This window comes from Parasteatoda tepidariorum, chromosome 7, assembly GCF_043381705.1.
Source record: "Parasteatoda tepidariorum isolate YZ-2023 chromosome 7, CAS_Ptep_4.0, whole genome shotgun sequence".
Taxonomy (NCBI): domain Eukaryota; kingdom Metazoa; phylum Arthropoda; class Arachnida; order Araneae; family Theridiidae; genus Parasteatoda; species Parasteatoda tepidariorum.
The window spans coordinates 73,318,714-73,344,204 of record NC_092210.1 but is presented as its reverse complement, the minus strand read 5'-3'; the positions used below and the strand labels follow the sequence as shown (position 1 = coordinate 73,344,204).

Below are 25,491 nucleotides of genomic sequence, written 5' to 3'. Positions count from 1 at the left end.
TAGAATGTAAAGTTTAAATGGGCCTTTCATGTTATATCATTAAAACTATCGCCAAATATATAAACGCATTAGGTTTTAACTCTTATAAGAATATACATTTTTTTTTCTGTTTATGTGCAAATATTTTTCCGATGTGTTTTGGATGTTCCTTCTCTAAAAAAAAGAGATACCATTTTGTTTTCGTTTGCATAAGAAAGGATATTAAACATTTTTCTTTTTTAAATTTAATTAGCCAAGATAAAGAAGGAACGTTGCAATGCTACACGCTACATTAAAGACGTCTCTAGAGTAAATGAATGACTGTTCATATAGAATTCGCAGGTATTAGTCTCATACAACAACGCCCCCTATAGTTCGTTGCGATCGCGAATTGTCTCTCGCAAATTTGTGATTATTGCTCTTTTATGTGCCTCGTAATGTCTCAGTTTTACAAGCCGTTATATTGAATTGAGCACAAGCCCGTATAGGTGTGTAAAATAAAATTCTATTGTGTTTTGACTATAACAGTATTCAATGTTCGTTTGTTGAAGTTAACGTCAACTGTTTTTGATTGCTTATACTGTTAATAATTAAGTTAGACTAAGTAATCACCTGGACCAAATAACATTTAGCGAGTTTTTACTATAAGTAACTAAAAGTAATGCAATAAGTAGTTTAAATAAGAGAATTATAGTTGAAATTACATTGGTAAACGATAAAAATAATGAGGTTTACATTTTTTAACAAAGAGAATTACAAATTTTTTATATGTAACCATATCTGAGTTAATACATAAAATATTTTGTGATTTGTAAATTGGATAATTTTTAATCTGGATTGTCCATCAGCCTGTTAATCTGTTGATAGACAAGAAACAAATTGCTTGGAGGAGCTAGCTAGATACAGAAATGTCCTAGTTTTACATAAAATAAATTAATCTTATGCAAACATTTGCCTACAGAGAAAATCTTAACAAACTTCAGGGATATAAAAATTTTGATTTCTAAACCCTCTCCAGAAAGAGGATTTTAAAAAAATATGAGAGGATTACTTTCAAAAATATTGAACACATTGAATATCCAAAAAGCAAATATTCTTATGATAAAAAGTGAGCGGGGTAAGCCTGTCGACTTTTTGAAAATAAATTTCTTATAGCTTAACAGGCGCATTCGAAACCTTCGAGATCGTTTCCTAAGAACACGTTCTATGATTGAAACGGAATGAACCTTGAAAACTCCAAACCTTGTCCCTTGAGCAAATATTTTGTGATACAAACACTTACGAACGATACTTTATAAATCAACTCGATATGGCGTTTCTTCGCCAGCTATATCGCCAAGCTGCTCGTGTTAGAAGCAGAGGACTTTTCCTTTAAATAGTCCCATATGCGTCGTAAAAAAAGCCGTGTTTCTTTGATGCCATTTCAACCAAGTGAAAAGTCCGATTTGCGAGAAAAAGGTTTTTCCATTTGAAGGCTTTTCTTTACTGAAATGGATTCGGCTTCGCAGCCATCGAATATTTACGTTTATTTTACTTAACCGAGGTGTCAATGCTTTCAGAATATCTTTATAAAAAAGAAACGCAAGCCTAAAGTATTGACAGGATAACTTTTCTCACGTACTACTCTTAAATATGCGACATCTTTCGAACTTTAAAATATATACTTATAAGTTTGAAAAAATTTGAAAATATGTACAGCTATATAAAAATTTTCAAATCTTTTATTTACCTGAAAAAGATTTTAAAAATCTAACATCTCCCTTTTATCTGTTTTCTTTTCGGAAGAAGTAATCTATTCCAGATTATCACTCACTATTAACAATAAGAGCATATATTTACACACGAAAAATTTCACAATCAAACATGTAAGTGTAAAAAAGAAAAAGAAGTAGTAGTCACAAATATTTATTTTTCCTGAAAAAAATGGAAATGAAATGTTTTCACTAGCAGTGTTTTTTTATAATTAGTAGCACTGGGTTTTACAAAATACAAACTACATATTTTTCAATTGCATAACTTTGTGTAAAAATATATTAAGTGACACTTTGTTAAAATTTTAGAAAAGTATATATTGAAATGTCTATAAAAATTTGTGTGCAAAACAACCTTTCCTCCATCGCACCATTTAAGAACCTTGACAAAATATGTTAATGTTCTACTATTACAGCAAATCATAATATTGCTCTTAAGAATGTGTCTTAAGAATATGTCTAAAGGGTGTTTTAGAATATGTCTTAAAAAATATTGGTAAAGCAGAAAGAGTAACGAAATGTAGACATTTTTCAACTTTATGCTTATGGCATGAAGTTGAAAAATATCTCCAAATGCACACGGAGAAAAAGATTCTGGTAAAATTACCGTACTCCATGGTGATGACATTTCTGACAAAAAAGCAAAACCATAATTTTGGCTAAAAAAAGCAAAATATACGGTATTTAAACTATTCATTTGGTAATTTTTCCGTTCATATGGTAACACAGTTTACCAGAAATTCCTTTTTTTTAATAGGCTTTACTACCCAAACGTTTAGTAAAAAGCACAAAACTGAAAAGTAAATTTAATTGAAAAAATGGTTATTATGCCATGTTTAAGGCATCGTGATGAAATTACCAACTTTTACCATGTTCACTGCATTTTACTACATTTACCAAATTTTATACATATTATTAAATCATATTTTTTGTACTTTTTACCAAAATCATTAGCTACGTGCTTCGGTAAAAATTCCAGAGCCTTTTTGCGTTCCCGCAGAGCCAGAAACACGATATGTTTTATCATAATTTGACAGCTATGAATAAATAAAAACATTTTATACAACTAAATATAATAACTGCGCTAATAGACATGTCATTGTACAAAAAGTAACTAAACACGGAACAATTTCATAGTACAATACAGAATATTTAGAACAATTATTAAAATATAACAGGATGGAATTTTCGTATCGACAAAGTCGATAAAAATACCGCGAAAAACATTTCACGTTTTAATGTTTCGAACTGTTATGATCCTTCTCCACTGATCTCTTTAACATACCGTTGTCTTAAGTAATGTTTTTATGAATTTCAAGAAATTGAAGTATTAAGTTTATAAAGTATAGTATTAGTATAGTAAAGTATAGTATTTAATATAGTATTTCTACACGCTTGATTTAGTAATGTAATAGCTTCTTTTTATTTTATTTCTAACTTCTTCTTTTTAATTAGATTTCTTAACTTCTTACTATACTCTTTATCAGAACTTATTATTTTTTTGTTTTTAAGAAGCATCAAAAGTTAAATTGTGGCCAAAAGTTGAATTGAGTTGCGATTTCCTTGATAAATAAAGCATAATAAAAACTAAAAACACATCCAATTGATCTCCAATATCTTCCTACTATATTCATTTATCATGAAAGAGCTAAACAAGAATGAAAATAAAATCTTTCAGCAGCCCAGCTTACAAATCAAACTTCGGTCAAATCTTTATTTATCGACCAAAAGCTAAGGGGAACACTTATAGTGATGGACGTTTAAAGTACAAGGAACTCTAGGGAGTCATTCTTCTGTCAAATAAATTCCTTCCACAAAATATTTTCTTTAAATCAATGAAATCAACAAAAAAAAGAAAGAAAGAAAAGAAAAAAATGTGATGATGGTACTTTATAAACTTAATGCCGAGGCATTTATGGAATGGAATCATATTTGAAGAAAGAACTTCTCATCGTTTTTTTGAAAAAGATCCGGAGTTAGACGAGATAATCATGGTTTCGCTTTAACAAAGACTTCCTTTCTAAAGATTAGATTTATGGACTTTCGCAATACATGAATTATTCCACGGAGGCAAAAAAAAACGCCAGAACGTTCTTTTTTTAAAGATGCAGCCTAAGCTGTGTGGCCAAACATCACACATTCCACAGATTTTAAAAATACCCTTCTGAAACGAATAAAATGTTTAAAATGCATCGATAGTTGTGTACAATTATTTTGAGTGGTATTCCTTTTTATCTATTTATAAAATTTATAACCTAATAGTTGCATTTTTAAAGTACTCTGAATAATCATTATATTCACAAATTTTTGAAGAGCATAAATGAGTTGGTCAAATATGTTCTATGCAATCATGATTAATCACACTGCAAATTCAGCATACGCGAGGAACATATCTCTAAATATAGAATTTCATCTATCACTCTTAGCAGTTTTGTCATTAAGATTCACGTTGCCATTTTAAAACACTAACATTTATAAATTGTTATGAAATGAGCGGAAAAATTACTCGCCAAAATTTTGTCTGAAAACATTAACACATTTTGATTTTTTTGAAAAAGTTGAAAAATTTTTAACATTTTGAAAGGCAATGAAAAATGTGAAAGAAGTATCAAATTTTTAAAACTATAAGTCATCCCAAGAAAAAGTCTTCTCATATTTAGTCTTATCTCATAACTACGCTAATCACCAAGTATCATGATACTTGGTGAATTTAGATTGATTAATTAATAAAATATTAAAGCTATCTTAATACTTTTTGCTTGAAATTCCAAAAAAAAGTCTTCTCCTAAATATACTTTTTATTTTATTTTAATCCCGTCGTTGAACAGCCAACCCAATTTTTGGGTTTACGACTACTAATGTCCAACTACGTAGCCTTGTAATTTTGAACTCAATACAGAAGACAAGGGAACTCCTGGATCAAGTATTGGGAGAAAATTGCCCACAAGGAAGACTTCGTGAAGGAACTAACCCGCATTTGCGTAACATGGAAAGGAAGACCACGAAAAGTAACTACGTGGTTACTTTTGAGGGTCAGAAACGAAACATCTTCTTGGCTTTCCAATGACATCATAACATATTTTACGCATTAAAATTTCCCAAAACATTAGCCATAGTTTCCGAAACATTAATCAAGCAAAACTGTACTATAACACCATGTTTTATATTGTACAATTTACTTAAAAATTCCCCCTTAATTATTTTTTGAAAGTATATTTAAGCATTTTTATTTTAGAATTAAAACTTAAATTTTACAAAGCTGCTCATTTTTACACATTGTTATTTCATATTGTTACGGATTAAAACTTCTGTGATTTCATAATTGTGAAATATTTCGTCGTTCAATTTTGCAATTTTTGTAAAAGTTAAATAAAAAAAGGTTCCCTGAAACATGCTTTTATTTTGAGTTAAATCTATCAAAACCTTTTGATGAAGTAGTTTACTTTTACACTATTGTAAAAAATGGATGAAACTTTTCTAAAACATAAATTTTTGAGCTTTAGTTCTCAATGAGCACAGAGTCTCAATGGGAAAAAAAAAGGAAATTGAAGTTTTGTAGAAATTGATGATTCGGTAATACAAAAAAATTGTTTGAATACGTTATATTTAATGTACATAAAAAAAGAATGACCTGGGGAGAAGTGGTTTGAAGCCAGCAACACAATTCTAGCGAAATTAGTTCTGATTTCCAGCTGATAGACTCGAATTATATTTCCACTAGGTAAGAAGAAAAAGCTGCCATTTTGGATTGTTGTTGCTAAATTCATTGTGTCTGTTTAGATAAATCTGTCTCATTGTGCCAACTCTCGAATGCTCTTTTGTTTTCAAATAATCCTTATTTAATGGTCATTAAAATTATAAATAATTCTTTTAGCCCAGATTATTATACGTTTACTAGGGATTCATGCCCTAATAAACAATACGGATTTAGTCCAATAGAAGCATGGTTCGATTTCATTTCGATGACCTCTGCTCTAGGGGAAAGACCGGACACGACAAATAGGGTTATGACGAGGTACTACCCGTAATATATCAAGCCGGTTTGGAATATCAGGACAAATAAAAGCTGGAAAAAAAGAGCATGGAAATATTTATTTTCCAGGAAGAGAAAGTTGCTCTGTAGCGACTCAAAAAAAACTTTAATAAAGACAAAAATATCGTTAAAATTATGAAATTCTCTTTTTATCACAATTCAAGAAGTATTTATGGGTTCTCTCTGGTCCCATATCTCATAAATAAACTCACCAACTTAAGGCATAAGAAAATTAGAAGTGAAAAAAAGAATTCTAAAAAAATTATCAAACAGCAACCGTCGCCATTGCAACGCATGCAATGACGACGGATGCACACTGTTTACTATTACTCTTGAACACAGTTGAAAAGTGTGATGACGTCCAAATAAGGTGCGCACGCCATCAAACCCTTAACAACACCCATTTTGCAATGGGTAAAAAAATAATGACCAAAAAGAAACATAACAAAGCATTTTTATCAACAAGAAAAATAAACAAATACTTGTTTGATGTTTTTTTACCAATGAAAACTACAAAAACACATGTTATGCAGAGTGTTTATATCATAATGATCGTATCGTATATTTGCATCGTATGTGGTATATTCTTATCGTATGGTATCTTTAAATATCGTATAAAATAAAAATGTCTGCTACTGTTTCACTGAAATTCTAGTACTCTAAATTTCTTATAGAGTTTACATATGCACCTAATCTTACCCACTAGCACGATCGGATAATTTGACTTTTTCAGAAAAAAATTCCTTTATAAAAAGGTAGTGTATCTGCACCATTACCACTACAAAAATATAATTCCAATATAAGACATGTTAACTCGATTCTAGGGTGGGGTACCTTTTCATAGGTGAAAGTTGACATTGTCAGTAACAACTTCTCTCCCCACATTGGTGACCTTCGGACGTGATGTAAACATGTCTAACTTGACAGAGACTCCAACTTCGATTTGACATGCCTACTTCGATGGATTGTTCACATTGAACAGTTGACTTGCTACTTGTGACTGCGACATTATCCATCTCCTCAAGCTGTTGCTACTCAGTCTCGATCACACACATCGTCGGCCTGCATACACTCGACTGCTAATGGCAACACAGGAGCAACCCCGACCGTGAACTTAATACAGCTCTCACGATCAGCAAAAGTGCGGTGATCTTAATACAGCTCTCCCTGCCTCACAAAAGAAACAGCAATTAATCAACTAATGGTATCCGTGCATCGAATTCTATCACAAATATAATTCCGGTGGGGGAGTACTCTAGTGTATCTACCACTACAAAAATATAATTCCAATTCACTAGTATATAAGACATGTTAACCCGAATCTATGGTGGAGTACCTTTTCATAGGTGAAGTTTGACATTGTCGATAACAACTCTCCCCACATGTCTATGACTTTTCAAACATATTATATTGTAGTACATAACTAAACAAGATATGATTAAATCTGACAATTTCTATGTAGAACAGTAAAGTTCCGANTCAGAAAAAAATTCCTTTATTAAAAAGTCGTGTATCTGCACCATTACCACTACAAAAATGTAATTCCAATATAAGACATGTTAACTCGATTCTATGATGGGGTACCTTTTCATAGGTGAAGGTTGACATTGTCAGTAACAACTTCTCTCCCCACATTGGTGACCTTCGGAACATGTCTAACTTGACAGAGACTCCAACTTCGATTTGAACATGCCTACTTCGATGGATTGTTCACATTGAACAGTTGACTTGCGACTTGTGACTGCGACATTATCCATCTTCTCGAGCTGTTGCTACTCAGTCTCGATCACACACATCATCGGCCTGCATACACTGGACTGCTAATGGCAACACAGGAGCAACCACGACCGTGAACTTAATACAGCTCTCACGATCAGCAAAAGTGCGGTGATCTTAATACACCTCTCCCTGCCTCACAAAAGAAACAGCAATTAATCAACTAATGGTATACGTTCATCGAATTCTATCACAAGTATAATTCTGGTGGGGGAATACTCTAGTGTATCTACCACTACAAAAATATAATTCCAATTCACTAGTATATAAGACATGTTAACCCGAATCTATGGTGGAGTACCTTTTCATAGGTGAAGTTTGACATTGTCGATAACAACTCTCCCCACATGTCTATGACTTTTCAAACATATTATATTGTAGTACATAACTAAACAAGATATGATTAAATCTGACAATTTCTATGTAGAACAGTAAAGTTCCGACTTGCCTTCGATTCTTAGCTACCCCGTCTTACCTCACTTTCCTCAATAAACTCGGAAAATGAATGTGTCATTATTTACTCACGCGTAATTGTTGTTAAGAAAACGCAAATCCACAAAATTTATGATATTTGTAGATTTTACTCGGCTGTTCAAAGCAATTTCAACGTGATTTGAGACTTTGACATTTAACATATTATTCTGGGGAAGATTAAGCTTAGCAGATTCTCTTACAGCGCTATTAACCTATTTTCTTAACGACCGCTCTCGAGAAAGAAATTTTTGCCGACAAATAAATTAACGCCGTTTTGTAGGAAAAGTTATTTAAATGGAACAGAATTACACTTAAGCGCTTTTTGACTCGTTCGTAAATATTTGCTTAATTCCTATTTAAAACCACTTTCATAATTTGATATTGGGCTTTTTTTTTTTTAAGAAAAAAACCTTTTCAAATCTAACACTCAAAAAACCCTCTAGACAGATTTTATAAAAGTTCAATTTTGAACAGTAAATATTTAAATCAATAAAAGTTTTGTTCAATTTTCTCGTGCAATCTGAAAAAACAATTGACATTTAATATTATTTCCAGGCATTTTGAAAGATGAGTTTTGTTGAATTGTTATATTATTAAAATATTCTCTTTTACCTATTTTATTTGCGTTTCATAAGCTATTTACTAGTCTATTGCATCTCAAATTTGTTTATAGATTGTTGCATCCACATATTTGCCGAAATATTTTAATTTTATCCGCGAAACACATTATTGGATTCTGGTTCTATAAGCTCGTTTGGCTCTTTTTCGTTACACTGTTCGAAATTTCTCGGAAAAAATGGTTAAATAACAATTTTTTTAATTGTTATTTTACTATATTCAAACAAAACAGTCGAATAACCATAAATAAAATAGTATTCAAACTGTTAACTGTGGAAAACAAAAGTTTATTAACTGCTTTCACCTAAGACAGTTAACCAGAATTTTATCGCTCCAACTAGGACCACCAAATGAAGCTCCTTAGTTTCTTCAGATGAGTAGATATAGACTTGAGAGCTAATCTATCAATCTTATGGTTGACAGAACGGTAGATCGAGTCCTAGCGTTAACACTGCAATATTTCTTTCTACACGTCCAGCAGCACTCCCCAATTTGTGACCCTGGGCTATTATAATATGATACTCTCATTCACGCATAGATGGCAGCACCATAAGACTACTGAATTATCTCCAATGTCCAGTTAAATTTCTTTTTTACAGTTTTTAAATCATACTAGTTGTAAACTGTTTCAAACCATAAAGGTAAAAAACGTTTTTCACCGTGAACTTTAAGATTCATTGAATGGACAGACTGCTGTTGATTATTTTACGGTAATTTTAGAATGAATCTTCCAACAGTACACTAATGCATTGTTATATTTGGAAGAAAGAAATTAAAAACTGTTAATAATGGAAACTTTGAAATGAATAAAATAAATTATTTGTAAGTTTTTTTATCATTATATGAAAATACATTCAAAATAAAACATAATTTTTATACTATGGAAAAACAGTTGAATTTCACAAATCAAATAATTAAGCAATAATGATGCAACGTGCTTTAAGTTTCTTAAAATTATGCCAAACTAAGTTATTTTCATTTACTTACACTTATTAAAATGATTAAGTTCAATTATAAAAATGACTTTCACGCATTTCTTATAAGTCTGAGTTTAAGTTTTTCATTTTTACTGACTCAAATTATTTTACTTAAGTTGAATTTGAATTAAATAGTGAAATAAATGTTTCTTTCCTCTTTTCCTCTGAATAAGGAATATTTTGCAATAAAAAAAAACAGACTATCAATATAAAATTGTGATCTTCATGCAAATTGTCTTCTTGTATAAGTCGTTCAAAAAGTTAAATTCAATTTTATAGGAAAGTAAAAAATAACTGCATTTTATATGCTTGTTTCTTTCAGATAAATACGGTAATAGGCTTTATCGTTGCTCTTTTGAAAGTTTTCCGAATATATCAGGCCGCACGTACCTTGCAAGATATGCTAATCGATTACGTACTTGTTATTTTTCTTTTATTTCTAAATACACTTTATCTAAATACATCTAAATACACTTCAAAATTTATTGCTCGTGAATTTTTCTAAAAAAAGTGATGGTAAAGAATTTTATAGATTAAAAGCATTTCATAACATTTTTATCTCTCCTCTAACTTTATTAGGCGATAAAATACATGAAATACGATGAATAATATCGTTAAATGGAATAGATATTTTTAAGGAGACAAAGTGCTCAAAATATGGTAAAATTTTACTTCGAGATTTTACTGTTAATCAGTTGGAAAAGCGTTTCGAAATTCGAGTACAAAAATTTAAAACGATATCTTAATTAGGAACAATGGTATAATAACGTCAAATAATACTTTATTCAAACAAAACAGAACATTTAGCAAAACAGAACAAAACAGAACAGTAAAGAACATTTTTTACCTTTACGGTTTTGAAACCGTTCATAAATAGTAGGATTTAAAGACCATGAGTATAAAAATTATACTGTTTTTAACCATTTACATCTAGCATGGTTTCAAAACAATAAAAAAATTCAACAGAACATTGAAGATCGACTTTTCGTTGGGTAATAGGCCACAAATAGGGGGGGGGGGCAGGATACTGGAAACTCTCCATGAGGTGGAAATATTGCGTTGTTAACGCTGGGACACGAACTCCCGTTCTGACGGTAATGATATTATAGATTAGTCCCCTCGGTTATAGCAGGTACATACCCACATAGAACTAAGTGGCTTAATTATGTGGGTTCAGTTGGTGTGATAAAATTCTGGTTGTTTAGCCGTTCTAGGTGAAAGCAGTTAATTAACGGTTTTTCTCACAGTTGACAGTTTGAATATCATCTTATTTATAGTTATCTGACTGTTTTGCTTCAATAAGTCAAAATAACAAATAAATAAAGTGTTATTTAACAATTTTTTCTGAGAAATTTCTAACAGTGTACATGCTGTTCCGGGAATGATATATTTTTACATTGATGGTATTTTGAAAGAAAAAAAAAGTGAGAAAGATTTATTTTTTTGAGATCTCTTCCAGGATATAAATAAATAAAAAAAGTACAAAATGAAGATTTCTCATGATAAATGTATTTAAATTCACTACTCAAGGATTTACGCTTGAGTTGGGTGTTTTGGAAGCAATAAAATGAAGTATTTGGTATTTTAAGGGAATTCCTGCTCGTTTCTAGTTTCCACTTAAACTTATGTGGATAAAATGATTAAAGAACAATTCAAATGTTCTTGTTCTGAAAAAAAGATATATTTAATCGAGTTGATTGAATAGTTTTTTTCCAGGGGTTGTTTTTTTATATCCCTTTTGAATAAAACAAGATGTCTTACTAATGGAGGAAAGCATTTATTCCGTTAATGGACAAAAACGTTTCCTTATCTGAAATAAGAAATCTAGCGATCGATAATCATGCCTTCAAGTAAGTTAAGGCCAATAAGATATAACAGTAAGTGAGAAGGAAAACGAAACTATAACAATGACTTTTTTAGTAAAGGTTAAAAAATTGTGACAAGCACGATAATTTTTTTTTTAAATATAAGGAGCAAAAATATGTTACTTGTAGTAGAGATTATATCCCCATTGTTTTAAAATTTTATTTCATTGATTTCATCTCAAAATATCGAAAACCAACATATTTAACAATCTCATTTTGAAAGTACGAGTATCTTGTTTTTTTCCTGCTTTTTTAAATACTATTCAATTGCTATATGAATACTTAATTGTTGAAAGAATTTGCTAATTTTATAAGTTATAATCAGAAAAAAGTAAGAAAAAACTATTCACTATCATTCTAAAAAACATATATTGCAGAAAAAGAAAATCAGGTAGGTATTAAGTAATAGATATACTTTTTTTGCTGATTCTACATTTCCAAATATATAATCTAATGATTTTCGATCAGTGGTTATCAACTTTTTTTCCCTTGCAATTCCCATCTATAGTCCTAAAGAAATCAGCTATAACATATATGAAAACATTAAAATTTGATAGAACATTTAATTCGCAATAATAAGCAAGAACATGAATGAGAATTAGATACATATTTCTTTTGTCGTTATTGTATCTCATCAAATTAAAACACTTTGTAACGACTTCCAAATATAGAAATAAAGCATTATGAAAAACTTCACTGATTAAATTTAAGCAACATTTTCGAATCAGTTATACATGCACTTAAATTATAACTCTGTTGTTTTTACATTTTCTATTCCACATTCTGCAATTGCCATAACATTTTCACGGAATACCCTCATACACTTCGCGAACTCTCAGCAAATGATTGACTACAATCAATATTTTTGATCTATCAGTGAAGAGAATTGAAACTTACTTTGTATTGAATAGGCAATAAATAATTTGTCAATTCAATCTGAAAAAAATCATTCACGTTTCACCAGTATACGGTATGTAAACAAACCACCATCTGGGCCACCATATTGTCACTATCTTGAAATTGCACAATTATTCAACTTTAAAGTTCTAATAATGGTCTTAAAGCACTTATTATAGATTTAAGACTTGTTCTACCGTAATTTCACACAAGAATTTTGTTATGTAGTTTAAATATACGATAATTATTCATCAAATTTACGGAGCTCTGAAAAATATCAACTTCTTCACCAACGAACTGTTGTTCATTTAGGGATTAAAAGAAAAACCATCTAGGATTTGTGCAAGCTTTATGAATTATAGATGTTAAGATTTAATTTCACCCTTTAAAGAACAAAGAAATACTCGAATTGGTATTAATTTAAAATAAAATCATCTTTCACATAGTTTTAAGGATTTTTAAACACCAAATTAGGGTTGGTATTACACCACAGTGTTTACAATGTACAAATAGAATTGTAACACTTTTTATCGCATAGGATAAGTTTTTATAGTGTATTTGGGTGAAAGTGATGCCCAGATAGGAATTTTTTCTGGTGAAAGTTACTTGAGAGTTCCAGAAACCTGTTTGACCAAGTTTGGTACAAGTTTTATTCCTAAACGACTTTCTTTTTTTCTTACATATGAAGTAATTACTTTTTCAAAGACAAGCAAACAGACTGACTGAATTTCAAAGTGGCAGACTCACCCATGCGTGATGCTAGATTACAAAAATTTATCCGATGGTATACAACGAGTTATAATTCTTATGATACTTACATTGAGGAGAGACTAAAATATTGCTGTATCTTTTGCAATAGATATGTTTTCAGGCAATTACTTTTTGTTTCTTTTTATGGGCCATGCGAAGCTCAATTTACGGATAGTATCTTTATATTCAGATATTGGTTAAAATTAATGATTAAGTTTCCTAATTATTTGATAAAAAACAAATCTGTATAACATTTTCAAAGAATTCACACTAAAAACTATATTTTTCCAACTTATGTTAAGGTAGTTAGCTATTTCATACGAATAAATTTATTTAATTTAACACTTTTTTTGCCATGAAATGAACTTATTTTTAAACTTATGAATTCGTATTTATTTTATAATGCTTTTAAGGGACGCGGTACCCGAAATTTTATCTTCTGGGAAAAAGGTAAAATTGGTATTTATGTGTATTTTAGGTGACATTTATATATTAAAACATATTTTCCTCGAAAAAAAATATAAACAAAATGTTTTAATGAAATATTTCAATTTTTTGCATGAAACATTTAAGATTTTTTGATAAAATATTTCAATTCCTTTAAAAAAATTCAACAGTTTCAAAAAGTTACTAGTTTTTTAGTTTTTAAGGTGCAGTGATTAGTTTTTTAAATTCAGTTTTTAATTTGAACTTATCTAAAAATCAATTTTTTCATAGTTTAAAATTTGACATTTTTTTTAAAAAAAAGTTCCAATTACTGCAGAATTTTTTCGACAACCAATTTTGTTTCGTCTATATTTGTGTACATGCTGTGAATTTTCAGAGCTTTAATTTGTGTTTTGTTAATATTTTTAAATTTTGAAGTTCTGTTTATTTTCTTTATTTCAATAATGACATAGTTTCTGAATATCATTTCTTAAAAAAATGCTGGAAAAATTGAAAGAAAAATCGTAGTTATATGAAGAAAACTGCATAAAAATTATGGGATACTTAAAAATCTAGCAACTAAATGTATCTTTAAATAAAATATTAGATAACAATAATAATTAACATGTAAATTACTCATAAAGTGTTGTTAGCTTTGTTGATAGTTTCCACGTTCATTTAGGTCTCCGAGATTATTTTGCTAATGAAATTAATGAAATGAATTTTAGAATGAAAATTCTAGAAGTGTAGTGGGCAAAGTGTCACGGAGTTTAAGGCTCTATAATTTTGTAACCAACGATATGGTGGCAATATGGTCAACAATGTGCACACCGATAGCATTTACTTCTAAAACAAGCACAGTGGTGATCAAAATGTACATTAACTAAACTAACATCGTCGTATGAAACAAATTATTATTATTTTCATAAACGTCGCTGAACAGCCGTCTCTATTTTGAGTTTACGACTATTAATGCTCTATTCCTTGTAATTTTGACCTCAATGCAGAAGACAATAAAAATTATTGGGAGAAATTTGCCTTCGTAGAGAAGTTTTTGATTAAAATGACCTGCATTTGCGTTACATGGAGAAGAAAATCACGAAAACCTCCCAAGTTTCGCCTGATGGCAAGGTGACTCTAACCCATTGTTTTTCAACGGGGGCAGTGGGAGTATGCTGAGGGGGTGAACTTGTTTTGGGTGGTAGGGAGCGGTGGGTATGCTTTGGGGGGTAAGTGGAGGTTTAGAATGTTTTTCCATTATTTTAGAACTCCCACATAAAATTATTAAGTTAAGATTAATTTAATAAATGAAATTAATCTAAACTTAACGTTGAAAAAAAAGTTTACATTAATTTAATAAATTAAAATTTTCCGATACGCCATTTGTACCAGCAATAAAAAAACTTTTGGGACACCTATTCTCCGAAGCGAACCATGAGTCAGTTGTTTTTGCCTCTGACTCATTCAAAGCATTTGGCGAAAATTGAAGTGCATGAGTTTTCAGTATGTTCTTCTCTCATGTTTTTTTATGATGGTTTTCATTCGCTTCCATTTAGTTCTATCCCCAGTTTCGATTCGATTTCATTGTCCATTTTCTTAGATACGTACGCGAATTAGATCTCTATCTTAAATTATTTATTATTTTTGAGAAATAGTTGATTTTCTTTCATCATTTGTATTTTACTGCCCCCAACAATGTCGGTTAACAAAAAGAAGTGTCGTCAATACAGTACCACGTATTTGACTCTAGAATTTGTTCAACCACCGTCGAACTCTCAACTACTCCTGTGTTTATTTTGTAACAAAATTTTATCTAATGAGGCAATGAAACCCTCCCGCTTGCAGGAGCATTTGCAACAAAAAAAATATTCACCCTGACGAACAAAATAAAGATTTGTCATTTTTCACGAATACCAAAGAGAAGTTTCTGAAGGTACCTTCTGCCTCAGGCTTACTGGCAACCTCATCACAAAAATGCGACGATGGTTTGGTAGTCTTATAATATATCAAAATTAATAGCTAAATCTGAGAGAGCTCATACAATCGGAAGAAGAGTTGATACTGCTGGCTTTCAAGGAAGTTTTAAAGACAGTTTTACACCATCCGGTCGCATCCATTGTAATAAAAAATGTCGCATTAAGCAACGATACAGAGTGGTGACGAACTGATGAGATAATTGAAGACGTTACAGTTTCCTTATGCAAACTTTTGATATCCAACGAATTTTCCCTGCATGTTGATGAGTCAACCTTGCCAAGTAATGAGGCTTTACTGCTGACGTACGTCCAGTTAGTAAAGGAAGGAAAAATTATTCAAGATATGCTTTTTGTAAGAAACCTGTTTGAAGATACAAAAAGTGAATCTATTTTTAATACTGTCAAAGATTATTATAAGGAGAAAAACATTCCTCTTGCGAATATTATGTTGTTACCACTGATGTAGCTCCTGCAATGGTGGGTCGATATCATGGGTTCATCACCCTTTTAAAGAGGGAGGTACCAGATATTTCAGCTGTTTACTGCGCGATTCACTGACAGCATTTAGTTGGAAAAAATCTCAGCGACAGTTTGCATATGTCATCTCTGCTATGAACGAAATTCACAGTAATGCTCTCAACGATTGATTATTCAGATAGCTGTATAAGAAAAACGATGAAGAATTCAATCACTTGCTACTACACACTGAGATTCGCTGGCTTTCCAATAGTGCCTGTCTCAATAGGTTTTGAAATCTTTTCGACCTGTGCTTGAGTTCCTCGAAGACAGAGGTGTAGCTCTGAGAGGATTCTGACGGATTTATTTGCAAAATTTAATGGCATTAATTTACAACTTCAGGGTGACGAGCTCAATTTCATCACTGCAAAATCAGTTATTTCTACCTTACTTAAAAAAGTTCATTTTGTGGAAGCAGAATTTTGTTGTAGAATTTTGTAGGAATGAGTTCAGCCTATTTCCAGTTTATCGGATCTTAAAAAGAATGGTGAAATTCTCTCAGATGATACACAAGAATATTGTCAACACCTTAAGTCTTAGCGCATTTCTGACATTTTTAAAGATATTTGGTCTCTGGAAGTCCCTCAATGGGTTATGAACCCTTTTGTGAATATAAGAGAGGCAGAGGTTCAGATTCAGAAGGAATTGGTCGAACTTTCAAGTAATGGATTTTTGAAAGCTAGCTTCCTGAATGGTGATCGTCTCACAGAATTTTAAATTCCAGATAACATCAATCAACTCCACCCAGGACTGTGGACTATCGCCAAAAAATTTCTAATTGCATTCCCTTCCCCCTACATTGTTGAACTAGGATTCATTGTTGTGATGGATCTAGTCACAAAAAGAAAAATCTGCTGAAGATCAGATCATGCTGCGAGGAGACATGCGTCTTCACCTTACTAAAAATATTGAACCGAACGTTAAGAAATTGGCTCTTAACCATCAGACACAATCATCCCACTGACATAGTTACTTGATTGTTTCATTGATACTGCTTTTTAGTGTAGAAAAGTTATTTTTGGGTGCTTTTTCGATTATCTTATTTAAAATAAATTACTCTTTTTAAGCAAAGGTTTTATGCTGCGTTTTTTTTCATTACCCTATTTATTTTGATTACAACAAATAGACCGCGATTACCTGCCGAGAGAAAAGTATTTAATTAACGTACTCATTAATGTTTTTCAAGAAACCAAACAAATTTAACGCGTAAAAGAAAATTGCTTAAAAATGTAGCCTTTTATAATTCAGTACCCCCACCGTCTTCATGCTCTAAATAACTGGATTTTCAGGGGTTGAAATTTATTTTCGCTCTAAAAGGAGGCGGCAACATTAAAAAGGTTGAGTCTAACCCATGGTCCGTCTACCACTGAGGATATTTTACGACAGCACTGACGTCACTGAGAGCCGGGCGAAGAATTCGTATCAAGCAGCTCGGATTCGAACCCGGACCACCTCATTGAAAAAATATAACCACTGTCCACTGATTTGCTATTTATAATCAATTAAAAATAATGGTATACACCCTATTATGTAATAAAAGAAACGCCAAGAAGAAAATGAAGAATATAATACGAAAATTTCATAGTAATTTTGACTAAAAACTTATTTTTTACTTTACTAATATTTTTTATTATAGAATACATTATCAGATCTTAAATATTGATACCCTCGAAGAAATGTTTTTATTTGTTTTTTTTTTCATACTAGATTTTGTTCTCTATGTACTAAAAATAAGGCTATTATTTATTCTCCGTACAAATCAGAAAGAAAAAGAGAAAATATATTCTTATCAAATAAATATTCAATTCAATAAAATGTTAATTTTATTTTACTGAAACAACTGCCCTTTTTTTCAAAACAATTTATGAATGATACAAAAAAGAATTCTGAATATTTCTCCCTGAAATTGCCCCGTCCTAATCGAACAACCATGCAAAAAATAAGACAAATAAATAAGCAAAGTATAATAAATAACGTTTTACCAACCATTGCTTATGGCAGAAGACGAGGGCTATCAGCCAATGAAAAATCATCCCCTGTCACAATCTGACACTCGGGCTAAAAATGAAACTCGGGTGGATAACTATCACGTATAACTAATTCTCTTCGGGATCGAAAAATATTTGTTCTCTGCAAGTACTTTTAGGGGATTAGATTTATGTGTAGTAATAATCTTTTTCTATCGAAAATTGCGAGGTGAGTTATTACTATTACAGCCTGGTTGTTATCTGATAATTGAATCTCTGCTTCATATCGCCCCGACGGTTGAGATTGAGCCAAATTCCTCTATCGCTTCCTCCTGTTTTATTTACCTCTTTTTTTTCTAAAATAAACCAAAGCGGGTTGCTTTAAATTACGCGGACAGCGAAATATGTATCGAAGAATCTAGATTAAAAGAAGCACTCATATAATATGTGTGCTCTGCATAAAAGGGATGGAGAGAATTTTGTCGAAAAGGTAAAAAAGTGGGAATGGAGCAAAAGTATTTTATTACTTATCTTTTAGTCAGATTAGATGAAAAGGAAATTTAAAGGTGGTGTTTTTGTGTTCTGCCTAAATAGCCACAGAATAAATAAAGTTCGAAACCTCCAATTTAATATGAAAATAAATATTTACGTTTTCATCATTCTCTCAAAAAATACACCCTTTTTTCGAGCAATTACTGGAGTTATTCTTTTAATATTGTGATTTTTAACGTAGAATTTTTTTATGTTTTTATTTCATTAACTTCAAGCAACGTTTCAGATCAAAAATCAAGGACTTTACTTTGTTTGTTGGGTGCATATCTCTTAAAAATGAAGAAAGGTGTAAAAATAAAATAACTTCCTAATTTGAATTTTGTTTAAACTGCACGTTTCCTTATAAAATTAGAAGAAATAAAAACAAAATAATTTAATGAAAGTATAATAAAACTTGCATTTGACCAAACTGATTAAACGACAAACAAACAAAATATTTGAATTTATTTTATGACTGAAATAATTTAGAATCTTATAAAAAAAACTATGACTTTCCCCTGGAAATGTTTTATTGTTAATTATTTTTTAGCAGAAAAATTTATGTACACGAAAGGGACATTGTAGTTGTAGTAGCTCATAACAAAATATCAGCCCAATGACAACAACAAAACTCCTATTTTTGCAAATTATTTTTTTTTTATTTGAACATTAATTTGATTTGTTCTCATGAAATTAAAACAATGTTAAGCTTCATTGTCGATAAATTTTACTAAAACATAGCCAGTACTAATTAAAATGCAATTTTCAATTTCTTTGTCTTAAGGTTAGATCTTATAATGATTGCAGTGATTAATGTTACTTAAATATTCCAATACTATTGTATTGTATTAATGTACTATTTTATTAATATAAATTAATGTGATTAATATTTTATTTACGCATTTTTCAAGAAATAGAAACAAGTATGATGAAGAACATAATTAATGCGCATCCAGTTCACTCATATTACATATGCACTGTTAGAAATTTATCGAAAAAAAGGCTAAATAACAGTTTATTTAATTGCTCTTTTAACACATTCAAACAAAACAGTCAAATAACAGTACATAAAATGCTATTCAAACTGTTCACTGCGAGAAAAACCGTTTATTAACTGCGTTCACCTAATACGGTTAAGCAACCCGAATTTTATACCACCAACTAAGCCCGCCTCATGAATCCACTAAGTTCCTTGCTGCTGGATGCATATTATAACCGAGAGAGCTAATCAGTCAATCTCAGGACTGACCGAACGGGGGTTCGAATCCCAGTTGACACCACAGTATTTTCTCCATTCCCTTCAACACATAGAGAGTTTCCATGGTCCAACATTCCTCAATATGTGTCCTACACTCTCCAATGTCCATTTCCTGATGAACAGTCTAGCTCCAGTATCCAATTAAATTTCTTTTTCACGGTTTCGAAGCTGTGCATAACCATATAGTTTCGTATTAATGTTTTCCTAGCCATACTAGTGGTAAACGGTTTTAAAATCGCAAAGGTAAAAAATGTTCTTTACATAAACTTTGCGGTGAATTGGATGGAGAGATTGCTACCTGTTATTTTACCAAAATTTCAGAATGAAAAGTCTAACAGCGTATATGATGTAAATACAGCAATTTTTAAATAGAATTGTCATTATCAAAAAATATAATGTTTAAGCATTAAATTAAAACTTTTTAAAAAGTTGTGTTAACAAAAATGATAGCAAATTTTACACAATTTATAATAAATAATAACAGATATGCATAACAGTAATAACATGCATAACCGTATAGTTTAGTATTAATGTTTTCCTAGCCATACTAGTGGTTGACGGTTTTAAAATCGTAAAGGTAAAAAATGTTCTTTACATTAACTTTGCGGTGAATTGGATGGAGGGATTGCTACCAGTTTCTTTTTTACCGTAATTTCAGAATGAAAATTCTAACAGTGTATATGATGTAAATGCACCAATTTTTAAATAAAATTGTCCTTATCAAAAAATATAATGTTTAGACATTAAGTTAAAACTTCTTAAAAAGTTGTGTTAATAAAAATAATAGCAAATGTTACACAATTTGTAATGAATAATAACAGAGAAAAAGAAAAAACATCCTACGGTGAATTGGAGCTACATTTAAGAATGAAAAAAATATTATTTTTACTCATTTCTGTTTCAAGTAGTACAGCAATCTCCAAAATCGCTTTCGCTTGCTTTGATTAAAACTGTGCTTAAAACCGAAGTGCTTATGATAATATAAAAATAAGTACATTTTTAAATTTTCAGAATTACATTTTAGATGAAAAACGCAACTGTTTTTGTCAAAAATTGCAATTACAATTTTTTTTTGTCAGAAATAAGATTTTCATGCATATTGTGCTGTTATCTTGTGGGAACGTAAGAAACTTATGAATTACTTATCTGGAATCAATACTAAGGGACAGTTTTATACAAAAATGATACCTTTAGATAAAGTGTGGCTTATCATTAGATTGCCGCACACCTCTCTGTTTTCAGTTTCACACAATTATACATATTAAAAATGTGTGTTCGATTTTTGTCATTTGTATTCATTTCATGAAGCTATTTTAAAGAAATGGAATCGGATATCAATATTTTTTGATTTGTCACAAAGTTATTTTTTGAAAGATAGTTATTTTTGCGGCAATGTAATTTATAACAAGTGAAAAATCATGTTGTTGTTTACACTCATGCATTGCGTGTTTCTGAATAAATACACCAATTTTTAAATTAAAATACAGTTTAACTAAAAGAAAGTAGAATATTTATTAGTAAATATTATTGACTGGAATTACTTGATTGATTGATAGAAAAATATGCAAAACAGAAAAATATACAAAGCAGAAAAGTATGCAGAACATAAAATATGCAAACGCACTATTTATTCTGTATAAATATATAAAATGAAAAGAAAAAAGGAGGAAAAGAATTCAATCAATAAATTGTTCTCTGAATTACACTGAATCAATTACAGATAAGTAATTTTGAAGAAAAAAAAGCACCAGTAAAACAAGTTCAAGCATTAATAATTAAAAATAAACGTAAATATACTTACATACTTATGAATGCAATTTTAAGAGTTTTGCATTAGTACTTTTAATCAAAAAATATTCTTCAATTTATGCGAATAACTTTTTCAGCAATGAATCAACTTTGTTTTAAAGTTTAAAAAATTTCATTGAGTTTACTCTTCAAATGCTCTTTCTTTGCACAGCGCAATCGACAAATATAATCCACTATTGCAGTTGCTGAAAAGTAAAACAAATTCGAGCAATTCGTTTTCACTCAAGCTGAAAAGCATAATGTGTGGTTTTCAAATCTATGGCCGCAGGTGCTATTTACTCTTCAGGCAAATAATGAAAAAGTGCTGATGGAATATTTAAACTGTAGCTAAAGCTGTAGGAGATATTTCTTTCAATGAGTGATTTTACTTTAAATATTAGCATAAAATGCAACGACCATGAGAGTGCGCTGCAAAAAATGAATATTCAAAAATCACGAAATATTCTTCATTTTTTATGAAACTGTTTCTTGGCAAGATCACGGAGTGAACATTTTGTCAAATCGAGGAAAATACTATCTTCAACTGTTTGAGAATCATCTAAAATATTCGGCTCAATTCTACATATAGATTAAGACAATTTATAAGAAAATGCAGCATAAAATGAGTAAATAAGTAATTGTCATCGTCGAAAATTAAATTCAGTGACCCTAATGGATAAAAGAGAGTGCACTAACTCCTGTACCATCTTGTCATTCATCACAAACGGTTGTTAGTGAACGCCCAGACCACACAAATTCCACAGGAATAAGGAAGAAATTTCGTCAAATATTTAAGAAAAGGCGTTTCGTCAAAATCACTTGATTTCCTTACGAATTGATTGTCCTGAATCACAAAACAAATATAGCTAAAGGAATACTGGAATGTCAAAAATAAGAATTTTATTTCTGAGAGTGTATCTTTGCTTTATATATATGTATAAAATATTTAACTTTTATGCACAAAATATTCTATAGTCAGTATACTTTAAACAAGGTAGTTAAAATTAAATTGTCGGTATAAATTATATAAACTGAACGCACTCAGAGTCACCAATCACTGGTTCTTTTGGACGAATCCGAGAGAAACATCAAATATAAGTAATTTAAATCAAAAGTTTATTTGGAAAAAAAATTTCCAATATCCACCTTTATACATTAACATTTTTTATGCGAGTATCAGAAGGACCACTTTTTCAGGGGCACCATAATAGGTATTCTAAAGTTGTCCTCACAGTAAGATGACAGATTGTACAGAGAGAGAAAAAGGAACGAACGTTCATGAATCTGACCGATATTCGAACAAGAAACCTTTCTGGCATTAGAAAGTCAGCTCCCTGACCACCAAACAGTCTGGTCGGTAGTTTGAAAATTTATATATAAATTGAAATTTTACCTACATATTGCACTGTCCTGTTTGAAAATTATGAAAACAATGCGTATATGCAAACATATACTTATTATTGTCCGACAAGGTATGCACACAGAAAATGCATGTTGTAAATAAATAAAAATATTCTTTTATTCTTTGAGGCTTCAGATCTCGAAAGTCAGCAAGTAAACAAAATTATAAACTGAAATGTCAATAAAAAGTTAATAACAGTGAAGTCACCAATGAAAAAAATAAGCAAATAAAACATACTTTATTTGTTATATGAAAGTTAGAAATCTCTCACTTTACACCTTTCAATTTCATTCGACAAATTAACTGATTATCATTCCTCTTGCCATCTCAGAAATTAAACATTCATTTTTCAGCAAACCTTGAGGAGCATTTGTTAATTTTGACAGCCATTTCGTCTCGAATTCAAGTAATTTTTGATGAAATGTAAACTCTCAAAAAGTTAGCAAAACTGTTGACGTCAAATGTTCGAGACGAACATTTGTTCCAACAATTCTTGGAAACAGTCGTTTGACAAAACTGTTTTGTCACACTCAATGTACTCCGGGTATTCACCAAAATGTTTTATTTAGTTTTGCAACTGCTTGCCATAAATGACGGGAAGGTAGAGGAATTAAGGCACTCGTTTTTCAAACAAATGTCCAGGTTTCGAATTTATTAATGACTAAGAATTCATTTACTCATATTCCATTTATCTCATCCTAATCAATTGTGTTAATAAATGTTTCCTAATGCTTTGAACAAAATTTGTATCCTCAAGCAAGTGAAGATAGCTTTTTAACAAATGTTCATTTCTCAAGAGAATTTTGAATGTCTAATTTTTGCAGTTTCCATATTCACTACGTATTATTTTGCTGTGTTTTTGTCCTAATTTTTTCGACAGTATTAGTTTCTAAAATCACTCATTTTAACATATTCTACCATGAACCGTGCCAACCAACTCAAATCAATTTGCACTTTATCATTTTGGATCAGACAGCATTAATAGTTATTCTTTAAGGCATTTCACTATTTAATCTAACCTTATTATGATTTTCAAGAATTTCGATCATCGTTTGGGTTTCCAACAGTAAGTTCTAGACTGAAATTCTTTTACGGAGAAATGAAATTTGAATTCAAAAAGCAAGTTCGTCGAAATAAAATGCCGAAACATTGTCAACTGATTAACATGAATTTTCAAAAATAGAATAATAAACCTTTCTTTGAAATGCAAAGAGTCCAAAAACGAAACGCCAACACCACAATAAGTTTTGAGATTTAATGGTCAAATTTTACCCCTTAATGTCCTACAAAGACTCAATATTAATGGTTCTAGTACCCAATCTTTATGCTAATTAATTAGTGGAGGCGATATTTTAAGTAACAAAATTAGACACCTAAATCTAACTTAGCTGTGAATAAGCAAACTTTTTTTTCAATTTGGATATTTGACCCCCCTCCCACACACACACACAGAGGTTAAGGATAGTTGCAGTCTAGAAAATAAGACTCCTAACTGTAGGAACAAGAGAGTGGACGAAAGTTTGGGTCCCTTACACCTAATTTCCATTTTTGCATCTTTCGGCAACTCAAGTAAGACATGTTTTTATTTCTCAAGAGCAATCAGACCGATTTCCTTCAAAATTTGCTTTTGTCATTATAAACTACGTAGATTAAATTAGCGTAAACATTTGTATAACTTACAGCTCAATAACTTTTCATATTTTCATTTAACTAATTTTTGACTTAGATCCTTTAAAATAAGCTTAACTTTAACTTTAAATAATGATGACTTCGTGTGTGATTCGGTAATTTATAGCTTATTTCATGTTAAAAAAAATTTTGCAAATCAATTTTCGATAACTTTTAATTCAAGTTTAAATATAAACAATCAATGTCCATTACTGAAAAGAATTATTCAGAAAGAAACTTTTCAAAATAATATTTTTTTTAATCTCAAAAGTAAAAATAAATGTATTTCTACGAATTGATGTCGACATAGCAAAAAGAAACTTTGTATCTATAGAAAATTGGTCACTAAACTATCCCGTGGGTGCTATTAAATGTTTACTTAGCTCTCTAACATGAAATGCTTGTTTATTCCATTTTATCTCTACATTTATATTTTGTTTTATATCATTCGCTATTTCTTTAAATGTTTAAATCAAAAGTTATCCCCATTTCGAACGAAAAATACACAATTAGATTGCGACTAATAAGATTTCGTTAGGAGGATTTTTGTCATCTAATTACTATTATAGAATAAATGGATTAAGTAAATTAAGTAATTAAGAACAAGTAAAAATTAATTTCTAGCGTAAAATATGATAATGTGATTAAACAGTAAAATATTAAAAGAATATTCAAATTCAATTGATACATTTTAAAATAAACTGTTGAAAGCATTTTCGATGTGTTTTCTTCTTTGTAAGGAGTATACTTTGATGATAATTAAAATTACATCACATATTAAAAAAGTAATAACTCTTTATTGTTAGCAATAATAACAAAAGGAATATATACATATATAT

At 30.4% G+C, this 25,491-nt stretch overlaps 1 protein-coding gene across 1 annotated transcript in view; it reads right to left on the bottom strand.

The window, feature by feature from the left end:
* LOC107457525 (rho-related GTP-binding protein RhoE-like) overlaps positions 1–25,491 on the bottom strand; it is a 250,055-nt gene that overhangs the window by 223,605 nt on the left and 959 nt on the right. The window lies entirely within an intron of this gene.